This window comes from Capricornis sumatraensis, chromosome 3 (assembly GCF_032405125.1).
Source record: "Capricornis sumatraensis isolate serow.1 chromosome 3, serow.2, whole genome shotgun sequence".
Taxonomy (NCBI): Eukaryota; Metazoa; Chordata; class Mammalia; order Artiodactyla; family Bovidae; genus Capricornis; species Capricornis sumatraensis.
In genome coordinates this window covers 115962701-115976534 of record NC_091071.1, presented here as the reverse complement: position 1 = coordinate 115976534, position 13834 = coordinate 115962701, and positions in this window count along the sequence as shown.

Here is a 13834-nt window from a genome sequence, read left to right as displayed (position 1 = left end):
AAACTAAAAGAATTCATCAATACTAAATCAATTCTAAAAGAAGTGGTAAAGGGCCTTCTCTAAGTCAAAAAGATAAAGCTACAAGAAGAATTTATACAAGAGGAAAAACCGCACTAGAAAAGCCAAATATATAGTAAAGGTTGTGGATCAACTATTTAAATAAGCTATTATGAAGATTAAAAGACAAAAATCATAAAATAATCATAACTGCAAAGAACTGTTCAGGGATAAATAAGATGATGTAAAATATGAATTAAAAAACACAAAATGTAGGGAAAGGGAGTTAAAAATGTAGATCTTCTAAAATGTGTTTGAACTTCTGTAACTATCAGTTTAAAACAAGTAGATATAATTATATGTCAACACATATGAATCCCATGGTAACCATAAATAAAAAACCTACAATAGATACAGGAAATCAGAATGAAAGGAACACAAGCATACCACTAAATAAAATAAAATCACAATGGAAGAAATGATACTAAGAAGAACACAGAATAACAAATCGCAGAAAACAACAAAAATGTCAAGAAGTATTTATCTAACAATAATCATTTTAAATGTCAACTGACCAAAACTCCAATCAAAAGACATAGGTGTTGGATAGACCTAGAGAGTGAAGTAAGGCAGAAAGAGTGACCTACAGAGTGAAGGTCACTGATAAGTCAGAAAGAGACAAACATATATAGTATATTAAGGCATATATGTGGAATCTATAAAAATGGTATAAATGACCTTGGTTGCAAATTAGAAATAAACTCACAGACATAGAGAACAAATGAATAGATGCCAAGGGGGAAAGGGGTGGGATGGAAGGAACTGGGAGATTGGGACTGACACATATACACTATCAATACTGTGTATAAAATAGATGACTGATGGGAACATACTGCATGGCACAGGAAACTCTACTTAATGCACCATCGTGTCCTAAATGGGAGGGAGATCCAAAAGGGAGTTAATACATGTATACATATGGCTGATTCATTCTGCTATGTAGTTGATGCTAAGACGACACTGCAAAGCAACTATAATGCAATACAAACTACTTTAAATTTTAAAAGGAAAAAAAAGATAAGGTGACTGATTAGATTAAAATGACCCATCTACGTGCTGCTTATAAGAGACTTACTTCAGAGCTAATGACACACAAAGACTGAAAGTGAGGGAATGGAAAAACGTATCCCAAGCAAATGAAATGAAAAGAAAGCTAGGGGAACTAGACTTTAAAATAATCTATAACGAAAGACAAAGAAGGGTATTATATAATGATAAACAGATCAATACAAGTGGATGGAACATTTGTAAATATATATCTACTGGTATAGGAACACGTAAAAGCAAATATTAACAGATATAAATGGAGAAATTGACAATATAATACAATAATAGTAGGGAACATTAATACCCAACTTGCATCAATGGACAGATCAATCAGTCAGAAAATCAGTAAGTAAACAGTCACCTTAAATGACACATTAGACCAGACTTAGTAGATATCTATAGGATATTTCATCTGAAGATAGTGGAATACATATTATTTCCAAGTACACATGGAACATTCTCCATGACAGATCACATTCTAGGCCACAAAATAAGTCCCAACAAATTTAAGAGGACAGAAATTATAGGAAGCATTTTTTCTAACCAAAACACATTAAACTACAAATTAACTAGAGGGGGAAAAAATGGGAAAACACAAATATGTGAAGACTAAACAACATGCTATTAAAAAAAACTACTGGGTCAATGAAGACGTCAAAGAGGAAAACAGAAGATACCTGGAGATGAGTAAAAATTAAAACACAACTTTCCAAAATCTATGGCACACAGGAAAAACAATTCTAAGAAGGAAGTTTAGGGCAAACACCTCAAGAAACAAACAAAAAAACCCCTCAAATAAACAACCTAAGTTACATGAAATTAAAAGACGCTTGCTCCTTGGAAGAAAAATTATGACCAACCTAGATAGTATATTGAAAAGCAGAGACATTACTTTGCCAACTAAGGTCCGTCTAGTCAAGGCTATGGTTCTTCCTGTGGTCATGTATGGATGTGAGAGTTGGACTGTGAAGAAGGCTGAGCGCCGAAGAATCGATGCTTTTGAACTGTGGTGTTGGAGAAGACTCTTGAGAGTCCCTTGGACTGCAAGGAGATCCAACCAGTCCATTCTGAAGGAGATCAACCCTGGGATTTCTTTGGAGGGAACGATGCTAAAGCTGAAACTCCAGTACTTTGGCCACCTCATGCGAAGAGGTGACTCATTGGAAAAGACTCCGATGCTGGGAGGGACTGGGGGCAGGAGGAGAAGGGGACGACTGAGGATGAGATGGCTGGATGGCATCACGGACTCGATGGACATGAGTCTGAGTGAACTCCAGGAGTTGGTGACGGACTGGGAGGCCTGGCGTGCTGCGATTCATGGGGTCGCAAAGAGTTCGACACGACTGAGTGACTGAACTGAAGTTACTTATAAAAAGAGCAAAATCCAAAGATAGCAGAAGGAAGGAAATAATAAGGATCACAGGAAATAAATAAATGGAGACCAAAATAAAAATCAATAGAAAACATCAATGAAACCAAGAGCAGCGTTTTTTTATTTTTTATTTTTTGAAAAGATAAAATTGGTAAGTCTTTAGTTAGGCTCACCAAGAAAAAGAGAGCCTAAACAAATAAGAACTGAAACAGGAAAAATTACAACTGACCTCAGAGATACCAAAAAACCATAAGAAAACACTACAGATATTTACATGCCAACAAACTGGACAACCTTGAAGAAATGGATAAATTTCTAAATACAATACAATTTCTAAAACATACAATCTTCCAAGACTGAATCAATCCAAACATACCTGCCTGCCAATGCAAGAGACGCAAGAGACACGTGTTCAATCTTCCTGAGTCAGGAAGATCCCCTGGAGGAGAGCATGGCAACTCACTCCAGTATTCTTGCCTGGAGAATCCCATGGACTGAGGAGCCTGGCAGACTACAGTCCACAGGGTTGCAAAGAGTCAGACATGACTAAAGCAACTTAGCATGTACACAAGCTTTGTATATCCTTTATTCAACTGCTACTGACCTGCTACAAAGACTGAACTACAATATGATATTCATTGTGAACTACGAACACAGGAATTGAATTGGAACCATTCTGTGTATCAAAATTACTTCTCTGAGGCTTTTCATTTTCTGTTACTTAATATTTTACATCTCATTATCCTATTTATACATTATATCATTTAAAGTACTATGTGCCTGTGTGTCTGTGAGATACAGACACATAAGGGACTAAGGCCCCTAAAGAGTTCCTTAATCCTGTGCCTTCAATACACCTGCTTACTCATGTAAACTTGTCAGCAGCCCTAGTTACTAGACACAGCATTATATGCTAGATACACACACACACACACACACACACACATATATATATATCTAGATCTCTGCCCTCAATGAGCTCACAGTCTAGTTGGGAAAGAGACTTTAAATAACTCAGTGAAACAGTAATACTAAAAAAAGATATAAACAAACTGTCCCAGTGACTCCAAGAACTACTTCTCTTCTGTCTGTAGCTCACTACCTAAGTACTAGAAACAACTTCAGCAGCCACCAGTTCTTTCCCTCTCTTCCCCTCTTCATTTTGTAAACTTCCAAAAATAAATCCAATCCTTTGTGTACCAACAGTCAATGAAAAAAAATTTTCTTGTCTAAAAAGGGCCAGTCATGTAGTCTATGTGGTATCATTTTGGGGGCTCTGGTGTTCCCCTCTTATTCACTCAGCAAAATGAATGAATATTAACTAGGGGTTTAATGTAGAGCATTTTTAGAAAGAAAAGACAGAATGCTGGGCTCTAGAATTTTGATCCTTCCTTTAGAAAGCAACTACTTCAGGAAAGTAGTTTTCTTTGTAACTGACCACAACAATAGAGTTGATAGCATATAAATGTTTAATGAAACGTTTCAAACTATAATTTGAAACTCACTGGCTATGAAATCAAATTAGTGGACCAAACACCAATGTTTTTAACAAAATAAAATAGCATAAAAGAGAAGCTATCAAGAGCATGATATAAAAGGTACCTCTTAATTAAGTGAAGTGAACTGAAGTCGCTCAGTCGTGTCCGACTCTTTGCAACCCCGTGGACTGTAGCCTGCCAGGCTCCTCTGTCCATGGGATTCTCCAGGCAAGAATTGGAGTGGGTTACCATTTCCTTCTCCAGGGGATCTTCCCGACCCAGGGATTGAACCCAGGTCTCCCACATTGGAGGCAGACGCTTTAACCTCTGAAGTGCAAGCAGTTATAAAACTATTGACTTTACATTTCCTAATACCATTACATTTCCAATCCTATTTATTCTCTCATGTTTTCATGGGTCCTTTCTGTTTGTTGTAAAGAACTGATTCTTAGTCTTTTACAAATAAAGTTAGATTAAAAGAGAAGGTTGCTTGCAAAGGGGTCAAGACTAAAAAATACCAACTATGGGAAGTAACAATGATTAATAGTTAAGACTGTGGCCTCAGAAATCAGAATGTTTCAAGGCTCAAATCCCTATTACTTTTATGATCTTGATAGCTGCCAAACTGCTGTGCCTCAGTTTCCTCATTTATAAAATGAGCTGCTATGAGGATTAAATAAGATAACAAGAAGCCTTTAGCACAGTACCTGACATTCAGAAATATCTAGTAAGTGTTAGCCATATTATCATCATCATTATTAGGTAATACCTCTCTAAATACTAAAAACTGACTTTAAGAAGAAATTTGGAAACGTACATGCTTTTATTAAAATAGTCTAGTTACACCAGAATTAAAACAGTATTATTAAAAGCCTCAGAAACTAATATCCAAGAAACAACAGTAATCCAGTTGGATGGAACACAATTCATCAGAGGAACAGCAACCATTGTAGGTGGAAAGATACTAATAACTACTGTGGAGGAATTTGCATTAATTTGGGCAAAGGTCACATAGTTCAGAGGTCAGCAAACTACGGCCTACAGACCAAACCTGTTCACTGTTTTGGGGTCACGAGGTAAGAATGATTTTTCAAATGAACATTCTCAATTGACCCAATGATAGGGGACACTAACTTTGAACCCTACTGAAGGTAAATATTATCCTATAAAAAAAAATTATATGCTTCTCATTATTAGACTAAATACAACAAAATATTATATTCAATTACTGTATTTTGATTTCACCAATAAAACTCTGAAATTTAAAAAAAATAAAACTCTCAAATTAAATGTCTATATGTTAGATATACAGGGAAGCAACATGACTATATCAACAAATAAAAGAAGGTAAAAGCTCCTGCCCTTATGAAGCTTCTTTCTAATGAAGAAAGAAAAAAGTTACATGGTAGAAAGCAGAGAATGTTCGAGTGAGCAGAGAGCAATTTTAGATGCAGTACTCAGGGGAGGCATGACTGAGAAGGTCATTTTTGGCAGACTTGAAAGGGAGTGCAAGAGTGAGTCATATGGATACTCTGCCTGGAGCACGTGCCTTGAAATGTGTTCCAGGCAGAAGGAAGAACAGCACGAAGACCTGATGTAGAAGCACACACGTAGAAGCCTGTCCCCGGAAGAGCAAAGAAGCCAGTGCACGCTGCGAAAAGTAGACAAGGAGAGTAGTCAGAGAGCGAGCAGGAGCTGCAGGCAACGTAGGGCTTTGGTGGCCGTGGTAAGAAACCTCAGCTTTTTTACTTCTAAGTAAGACAGGACCTTGTGCAAAAGAACCCAGTCACCCTCTTACACGACAAGTTCATGAATTTTCACCTTGCTTCTTTTCCTACTGATGTGTTGGATACAAAAAGCTTAGACTATGTCATAAGCATGCTACTGCACTAACAGAAAAGTCAGTTAATGTCTGTAATATTACAAACTGGCAAGAAAAAAAAAATTAAGATCCCATCAGAAAAATGAACAAAAAACTTAATATTTCCAATAAGAAATGAAATCAGTAATTTGTTTTAAAAGCCTAGCTACACTATCACTAAAAGAGATATTCTAATTAAAGATATCTTAATTAGGTAAAGTGTAAATAGTCAGAAAATTATTATAAATACTTAAATTAGTTAAATATTGTTTAACTATTAAAACAAAATAAAACAAACTGTCATTTATCACTGTCCTCTAGGGAAACTAGTAGTAGTAAAAATTGCTTCAGGTCTACAATCCTGTATCTGAAACCTCTGGTTTCAAAACACTTTCCGAAGTGTTTTGAACTTCAGAATAGTTAAATTATAAAGAGGTGATATTGCACAGCTACCTTAGATTAAGTAACATTCTTGGTTGGGTCTGTCTGTATTAGCCACACTGCTATTAAAATTTCTTTGGAAAACCTTAAGAATGTTCACTCTAAGGACTTCATTGGTGCCCAGTGATTAGGAACTCGCCTTCCAATGCAGGTTCAATCCCTGGTCAAGAAACTAATATCCCACATGCCACAGGGTGGGCATCTGGGCCCACGCCCCACAACTAGAGAGAAGCCTGCATGCTGCAACTAAAGAGGCTGACACACCACAATGAGAGCTCATGAGCCACAACTAAGACCCGTCACAGTGAAATAAATATTTTTTTTAAAGAGAATGTTCACTCTATGGGGAATAATGTATAACAACCTAACATCAGTACAGGTCAAGTATGACTGCCAAATTAATTACAATAACTTCTGTAGTTCAAAAACCATAAAAATAACCAGATTGAAGGTGGGTCACAATATCAGATCACTTGGGGGAACTTTTCCAAATCAAAAAACCCTTTCCACTGAAGATTCCCCATTTCCCTATTAGACTGTGTAGTAAGTCACCAGGACTGACACAAGTATGGATTGGGCATACTACACAATTTGGAAATTCTTGAAGTTTGTGAAATATTTTATAATTCACAAGAAGTATCTTGAAAACTGAAAAAAAAAAAAAGAATACCAACTTATTTCAAAGACTGAAATTTCCCAAATATTAATCTCCTTGGAAAATTCTATTCACTTGAAGAGTGAAAACTGAAAGTGAAAATGTTAGCCACTCAGTTGTGTCTGACTCTTTGCAACCCCATGGACTATGTAGCCCACCAGGACGATGTAGCTCCTTTGTCCATGGAATTCTCTAGGCAAGAATACTAGAGAGGATGGACACTCCCTTCTCCAGGGGATCTTCCCAACCCAGGGATCAAACTTCAGTCTCCACACTGCAGGCAGATTCTTTACCGTCTGAGCCACCAGTAGTCTGTATTAATGAGCACATATCACATTCAAGGCATTATAAGTACCATGTAATACCAGTAGAGAGGCTTAAATAGGTGGACAAGGGGCTGACTACGGGTTTAGATTTTACTTTACAAGCAGATGAAAAGGAAATAACAAAATTCTGAGCAGAAGTATCAAGTGGTCAGATGTGCATGTCAGATCACTCTGGTAGTAATAAAGAGGATGGATTAAAAGGGCAACACCAATGGCGGAATGCACCTTAAGTAGACCATTATAAAAGTCCAGATAAGATACAATGACCTTTCCAAAAAAATCACCCATAAGTTGTGCCCAAGCCATCATCCTGCCAAGTGGTGATAGGGCTACAAGACAGCACCATGAGGGCAGAAAGAGAAACTGAACAGTGATGAGAGGCAATCCAGACAGGCGATAAGAAAATGATATCCATTTTAGAGTGCCAGGCAATAGGCAGTGACCCAGGGAAGCGGAGCCCAAGCTGTAGAGAGCAGATAAGCAGGTGGTACCCCAGCCGTCAGAAACACACATTAGGGAAACATGTCTTATTTCATGGTTCTTAAGAAAAGGCTTACAGCACAGTACAGAGCTCCAGTTATAATACTGGAGTTCACGAATTCAAAAACAGGAGACAGAAAATAGGACAGCAGCAGAAAAGACACAGGTTCAGTACTCAAATTAACCTACTTTCAAAACCTAAATCCATTATTTTCTAGCTGTGAAGGTCTAGACAACTCAGCTTTTTGAGCCTCAGCTTCTCTATCTATAAAAAGCAGATAATACTACCTATTGCACAGGGTTGGTAGGAGAACGAAATGTGACCTCATACATTAAAACATCTGGTAGAGTTCAAGGAATATTAGTTTTATCTTTTTCTTCTTATAAAAAGATAAGTTACTGAGTTGTTTCATCTAAGCTACAGAAATAAAAGTCTTTTGCTTGGCCACAAGGTCTGAAAGCTTACCCAAAGGGGCACTGTGCTGTGCTTAGCTGTTCATTCGTGTCCAACTCTGCAATCCCACGGACTGGAGCCCCCCAGGCTCCTCTGTCCCTGGGGATTCTCCAGGAAAGAACATTGGAGTGAGTTGCCATGTCCTCCTCCAGGGGATCTTCCCAACTCAGCGCCTGAACCCAGGTCTCCCAAAATGCAGATGGATTCTTTACCATCTGAGCCACCAGGGAAGCCCAAGAATACTGGATTGGGTAGTCGATCCCTTCTCCCGGGGATCTTCCAGAGCCAGGAATCGAGCTGTGGTCTCCTGTACTGCAGGCTGATTCATTACCAGCTGAGCTACCAAGGAAGCATTAGAGGACTTCAGGTAAAGAAAGTAAGGCTGGTCACTGATGCAAAATGCCTCACAGGAGCTCCAGTCCATACTGAGGTGAAAGTAAATGAGTTACACAAGTAAAAGAATCTAAAAAACTAGAGTAGAGTATAAGTTTAATTAGGATCAGCTAGCCTAAGAGTATACCCACACAAGAGAACAAGTCACTGTATTTAAATAAGGAAGGAAAAACGTGGGAAGCTCTCTGAATACTGAGTCAAAGGCTCTCCAAGGTATGTTTTAAATAAAAGAATTACTATATAAAACATTAATATAGTGGGCTACCATCTACATACAAAGATAGGGGAAAACAATAATTTACATTTTTATTTTATCTCTCTTTGCATAAATACTGGTAAAATATACAAAAACAAAAGTGGTTACCTATAGAGAGCAGGGATGGGAGAGACAGAGATAAGAGTAGTATTGAGACTTCTAACTATATGCTTTTTTATATTATTTTGAAATTTGAATGAAGTAGCCATACTTAACAATTATCTAACAAAAGGGCAATACACATATTTAATTAATAGCAAAAGTAACAATGACCCCTGAGCAACTCCAGAACTCACTGTAAGATGGCAATCATTTGAAATGGGTGTAGGGAGTTGGCTCAGTTGTCCACCAAAGTTCATTCAGGACATTTTTTTGATAGCAGCTGTTGCTATGTAGTTTCTCTTACCTATTTTCAAATAATTACTACAGTTTCTTTCTCTTAATCCCCCCAAAATATTAAGGTGCATGTAATCTTAAAAAAAAAAGAGAGATTTTTTCAGGAATTCCACGGTGTCCAGTGGTTAGGATTTGGCGCTTTCACTGCCAGGACCTGGGTTTGATCCCTGACTGGAGAACTAAGATCCTGCAAGACAAGTGGCACAGCCAAAAAATAAGATATTTTTCTTGATTCTGTTCCCTATTCCTCTCTGACCTAAGAGATCTTCCTTCTTTCCCTTATGACCAAATTTCTTAGTGTCATCTAGTCTACATTCACTGCTATGTCTAGTTTCCTCTATTTACTCTCATCACATCCTTCTATTGTAACTCTTCTGCTACAATGAATCTCAAACTTTACTATACCTTAGAATAACTGTAGCAGCAGCAGCAGCAGCAGCAGCAGCAGCACAGCATTTAAGCAGGTTTCCTGGTGGTAACCTCCACATTCTTCACCTACCCTTTAAAAACTCTATGCAGTCTGAAAAGAAACCTGCAGAATTGATATTATTATTCAGTAGCTCACTTGATTCCGGTACAGGTGGTCTGCCTAAACACCTGAAAACCAATTAGCTAAGGTCATAATATGCTCTTGTTTAGTCACTAAGTCATGTACAATTATTTTGCAACCCCATGGACTGTAGCACAATAAGCTCTTGCGTCCATGGGATTTCCCAGGCAAGAATACTAGAGTAGATTGCCATTTCCTTCTTTTCAACCCAGGGATTAAACTGACATCTCCTGCACTGGGAGGTTGGTTCTTTACCACTGAGTCACCAGTCATCAGGATCATAACAACCTTCCCTCAAATTCAAAGCACTTTGCATTTCATCTCTCTCTCTGTAGAATCTGACACCTTACACTAACTTCTTTCATCACCTTCCCCCACACAATTGGACTCTCCTCTCTTTGCTGAGAGCCCTTATCCTTTACATGATGCTGGAGGGGCCCTCACAGTGGCCTTTGTCCTAACTTTACACACACTTCATAAGCAGTACAAGTCACATCCACTGCTTCAACTACCATCTGTATAACACTAAATTCTGACACTTTGATTTCCCAAGAATTTTCAGGAAGTTGGAGGTTACGCAGTCAGTACAGGAGGAACATGCTTCAACATCATGCACATCTGAATCCAAAGTATCTGTTATTTACATGGTAATATATCCACAGTCACACATCTTTCTGAATTTCATCATTGTTATCCTAGGGGTTAACACCTTTAAAACTAGGGATAACACCTTTCTGACAATTTTTGTTTGGATTAAATAAGGAAAATAAAAAGATTAAGTGAGAATTCTCCTTCCCTTCCTAGCTCAGACTTGACAGCATGCCCTGTGGACCCCATGCCACGGGCCTGAGGTAGAGGGCAGGAAACAACTAACCTGGGGCAGAGGGACTGGCACCTACAAGGGGGCTGAGCAATAAGTAAGTGTACTAAGGATAATGGAGCCAATCTCTCACTGCTGAAGACGAGACTTAAAAATATAGAAAAGGGACAACTGGAAAGAACTCTTGAGTGTTGGACTGGAAATGGATTATCAGTGTGAACTTTTGAATATCAGTTCAGTTGTTCAGCCATGTCCAACTCTTTGTGACCCCATGGACTGCAGCATGCCAGGCCTCCCTGTCCATCACCAACTCCTGAAGCTTGCTCAAACTCATGTCCATTGAGTCAGTGATGCCATCCAATTATCTCATCCTCTGTCTTCCCCTTCTCCAGACTTCAGTCTGTCCCAGCATCAGAGTTTTTTCAAATGAGTCAGTTCTTCTTTTAAATATATATACATAGTTAGATGAAGAAAGAGATTCAAATGTGTATACAAATACGTATATGTATATTCAAATGCATATATATATATGTATTTCCCAGTTCTGTCTGCTCAAAATTCTCCAAGCCAGCCTTCAACAGTATGTGGACCAAGAACTTCCTGATGTTCAAGCTGGACTTAGAAAAGGCAGAGGAACCAGAGATCAAATTTCCAACATCCGTTGGATCACAGAAAAAGCAAGAGAATGCCAGAAAAACATGTATTTTTGCCTCACTGACTATTCTAAAGCCTTTGTGTGGATCATAACAAACTGTAGAAAATTCTTAAAGAGGTGGGAATAACAGACCACCTTACTTGCCTCCTGAGAAATCTGTATGCAGGTCAGGAAGCAACAGTTAGAACTGGACATGAAACAATGGACTGGTTCCAAATTGGGAAAGGAGTACATCAAGGGTGTATACTGTCACCCTGCTTATTTAACTTGTATGCAGAGTACATCATACAAAATGCCAGGCTGGATGAAGCATAAGGTGGAATCAAGACTGCCAGGAGAAATATCAATAACCTCAGATATGCAGCAGAGAAGGCAATGGCACCCCACTCCAGTACTCGTGCCTGGAAAATCCCATGGATGAAGGAACCTGGTGGGCTGCAGTCCATGGGGTCGCCAAGAGTCGGACACGACTGAGCAACTTCACTTTCACTTTTCACTTTCATGCATTGGAGAAGGAAATGGCAACCCACTCCAGTGTTCTTGCCTGGAGAATTCCAGGGACAGGGGAGCCTGGTGGGCTGCCGCCTATGGGATCACATAAGAGTCGGACACGACTGAAGCGACTTAGCAGCAGCAGCATATACAGATGACATCATCCTTATGGCAGAAAGCAAAGAGAAACTAAAAAGCCTCTGGATGAAAGTCAAAGAGGAGAGTGAAAAAGCTGGCTTAAAACTCAACATTCAGAAAATGACGATCATGGCATCTAGTTCCATCACTTCATGGAAAATAGATGGGGAAACAGTGGAAACAATGACAGCCTTTATTTTCTTGGGCTCCAAAATCACTGCAGATGGTGACTGCAGCCATGAAATTAAAAGATGCTTGCTTCTTGCAAGAAAAGCTATAATAAACCTAGATAACATATTAAAAAGCAGAGACATTACTTTGCCAACTCAGGGCCATATAGTCAAGGCTATGGTTTTTCCAGTAGTATGTATGGATGGTGAGAGTTGGACCATAAAGAAAGCTGAGCACCGAAGAATTGATGCTTTTGAGCTGTGGTGTTGGAGAAGACCCTTGAGAGTCCCTCAGACTGAAAGGAGATCAAACCAGTCAATCCAAAGGAAATCGGTCCTGAATATTCACTGAAAGAACCACTGCTAAAGCTGAAGCTCCAATACTTTGGCCACCTGATGAGAAGAACTGATTCACCAGAAAAGACCCTGATGCTGGGACAGACTGAAGTCTGGAGAAGGGGACGACAGAGGATGAGATGGGTGGATGGCATCACCAACTCAAGGGACATAAGTATGAGCAAGCTCCAGGAGTTGACGATGGACAGGGAAGCCTGGCGTGCTGCAGTCCATGGGGTCACAAACAGTCAGACACAACTGAGCAACTGAACTGATAACTGATTTACAATGTAGTTTAAGTTTCAAGTGTACAGTACAGTGATTCAGTTTTATATATGTCTGTGTGTGTGTTAGTCACTCAGTTGTGTCTGACTCTTTGTGACCCCATGAACTGTAGGTTGCTAAGCTCCTCTGTCCATAGAATTCTCCAGGCAAGAATATGGAAGTGGGTAAACATTTCCTTCTCCAGGGGATCTTCCCGACCCAGGAATCAAACCCGGGTCTCCTGCATTGCAGGACAATTCTTTACTCTGTGAGCCACCAGGGAAGTCCCGTTATTCTTTTTCAGATTCTTTTCGCTTACAGGTTATTATATATTATTGAGTATAGTTCCCTGTGCTATACAGTAGGTCCATGTTAGTTACCTACTTTATACATAGTAGTTTTTACAAAGGGGTTTTTCTAGTGGCTCAGTCGGTAAAGAACTGACTGCAACGCAGGAGACCCAAGTTCAATCCCTGGGTGGGGAAGATCCCCTGGAGAAGGGAATGGCAACCCACTCCACCAGAGTTTCAGAGAATAGCAAGGAGAGATAGGACCTTCTTAAGTGAATAATGCAAAGTTATAGAGGAAAACAAGAGAATGGGAAAGACTAGAGAGATTTCTTCAAGGAAACTGGAGATATCAAATGAACATTTTGTGCAAACACAGACACAATAAATGACAGAAATGGTAAGGACCTAACTGAAGTAGAAGAAATTAAGAAGAGGTGGCAAGAATACACAGAAGAACTATACAAAAAGGTGTTAACAACCTGGATAACCACAATGGTGTGGTCACTCATCTAGGGCCAGATATCCTTGTGTGTGAAGTCAAGTAGGCCTTAGGAAACATTACTATGAACAAAGATAATGGAGGTGATGGAATTCCAGCTGAGCCATTTAAAATCCTAAAAGATGCTGCTGCTGAAGTGCTGCACTCAATCCATCAACAAATTTGGAAAATACAACAGTGGCCACAGAACTGAAAAAGGTCAGTTTTCATTCCAATCCCAAAGGGCAATGCCAAAGAATGTTCAAACTACTGTACAACTGCACTCATTCCACATGGTAGCAAGGTTGTGCTCAAAATCCTTCAAGCTGGCATCAGCAATACATGAACCGAGAACTTCCAGATATACAAGCTGGGTATACAAGCTGGATTTCGAACAGGCACAGGAACCAGAGATCAAATTGCCA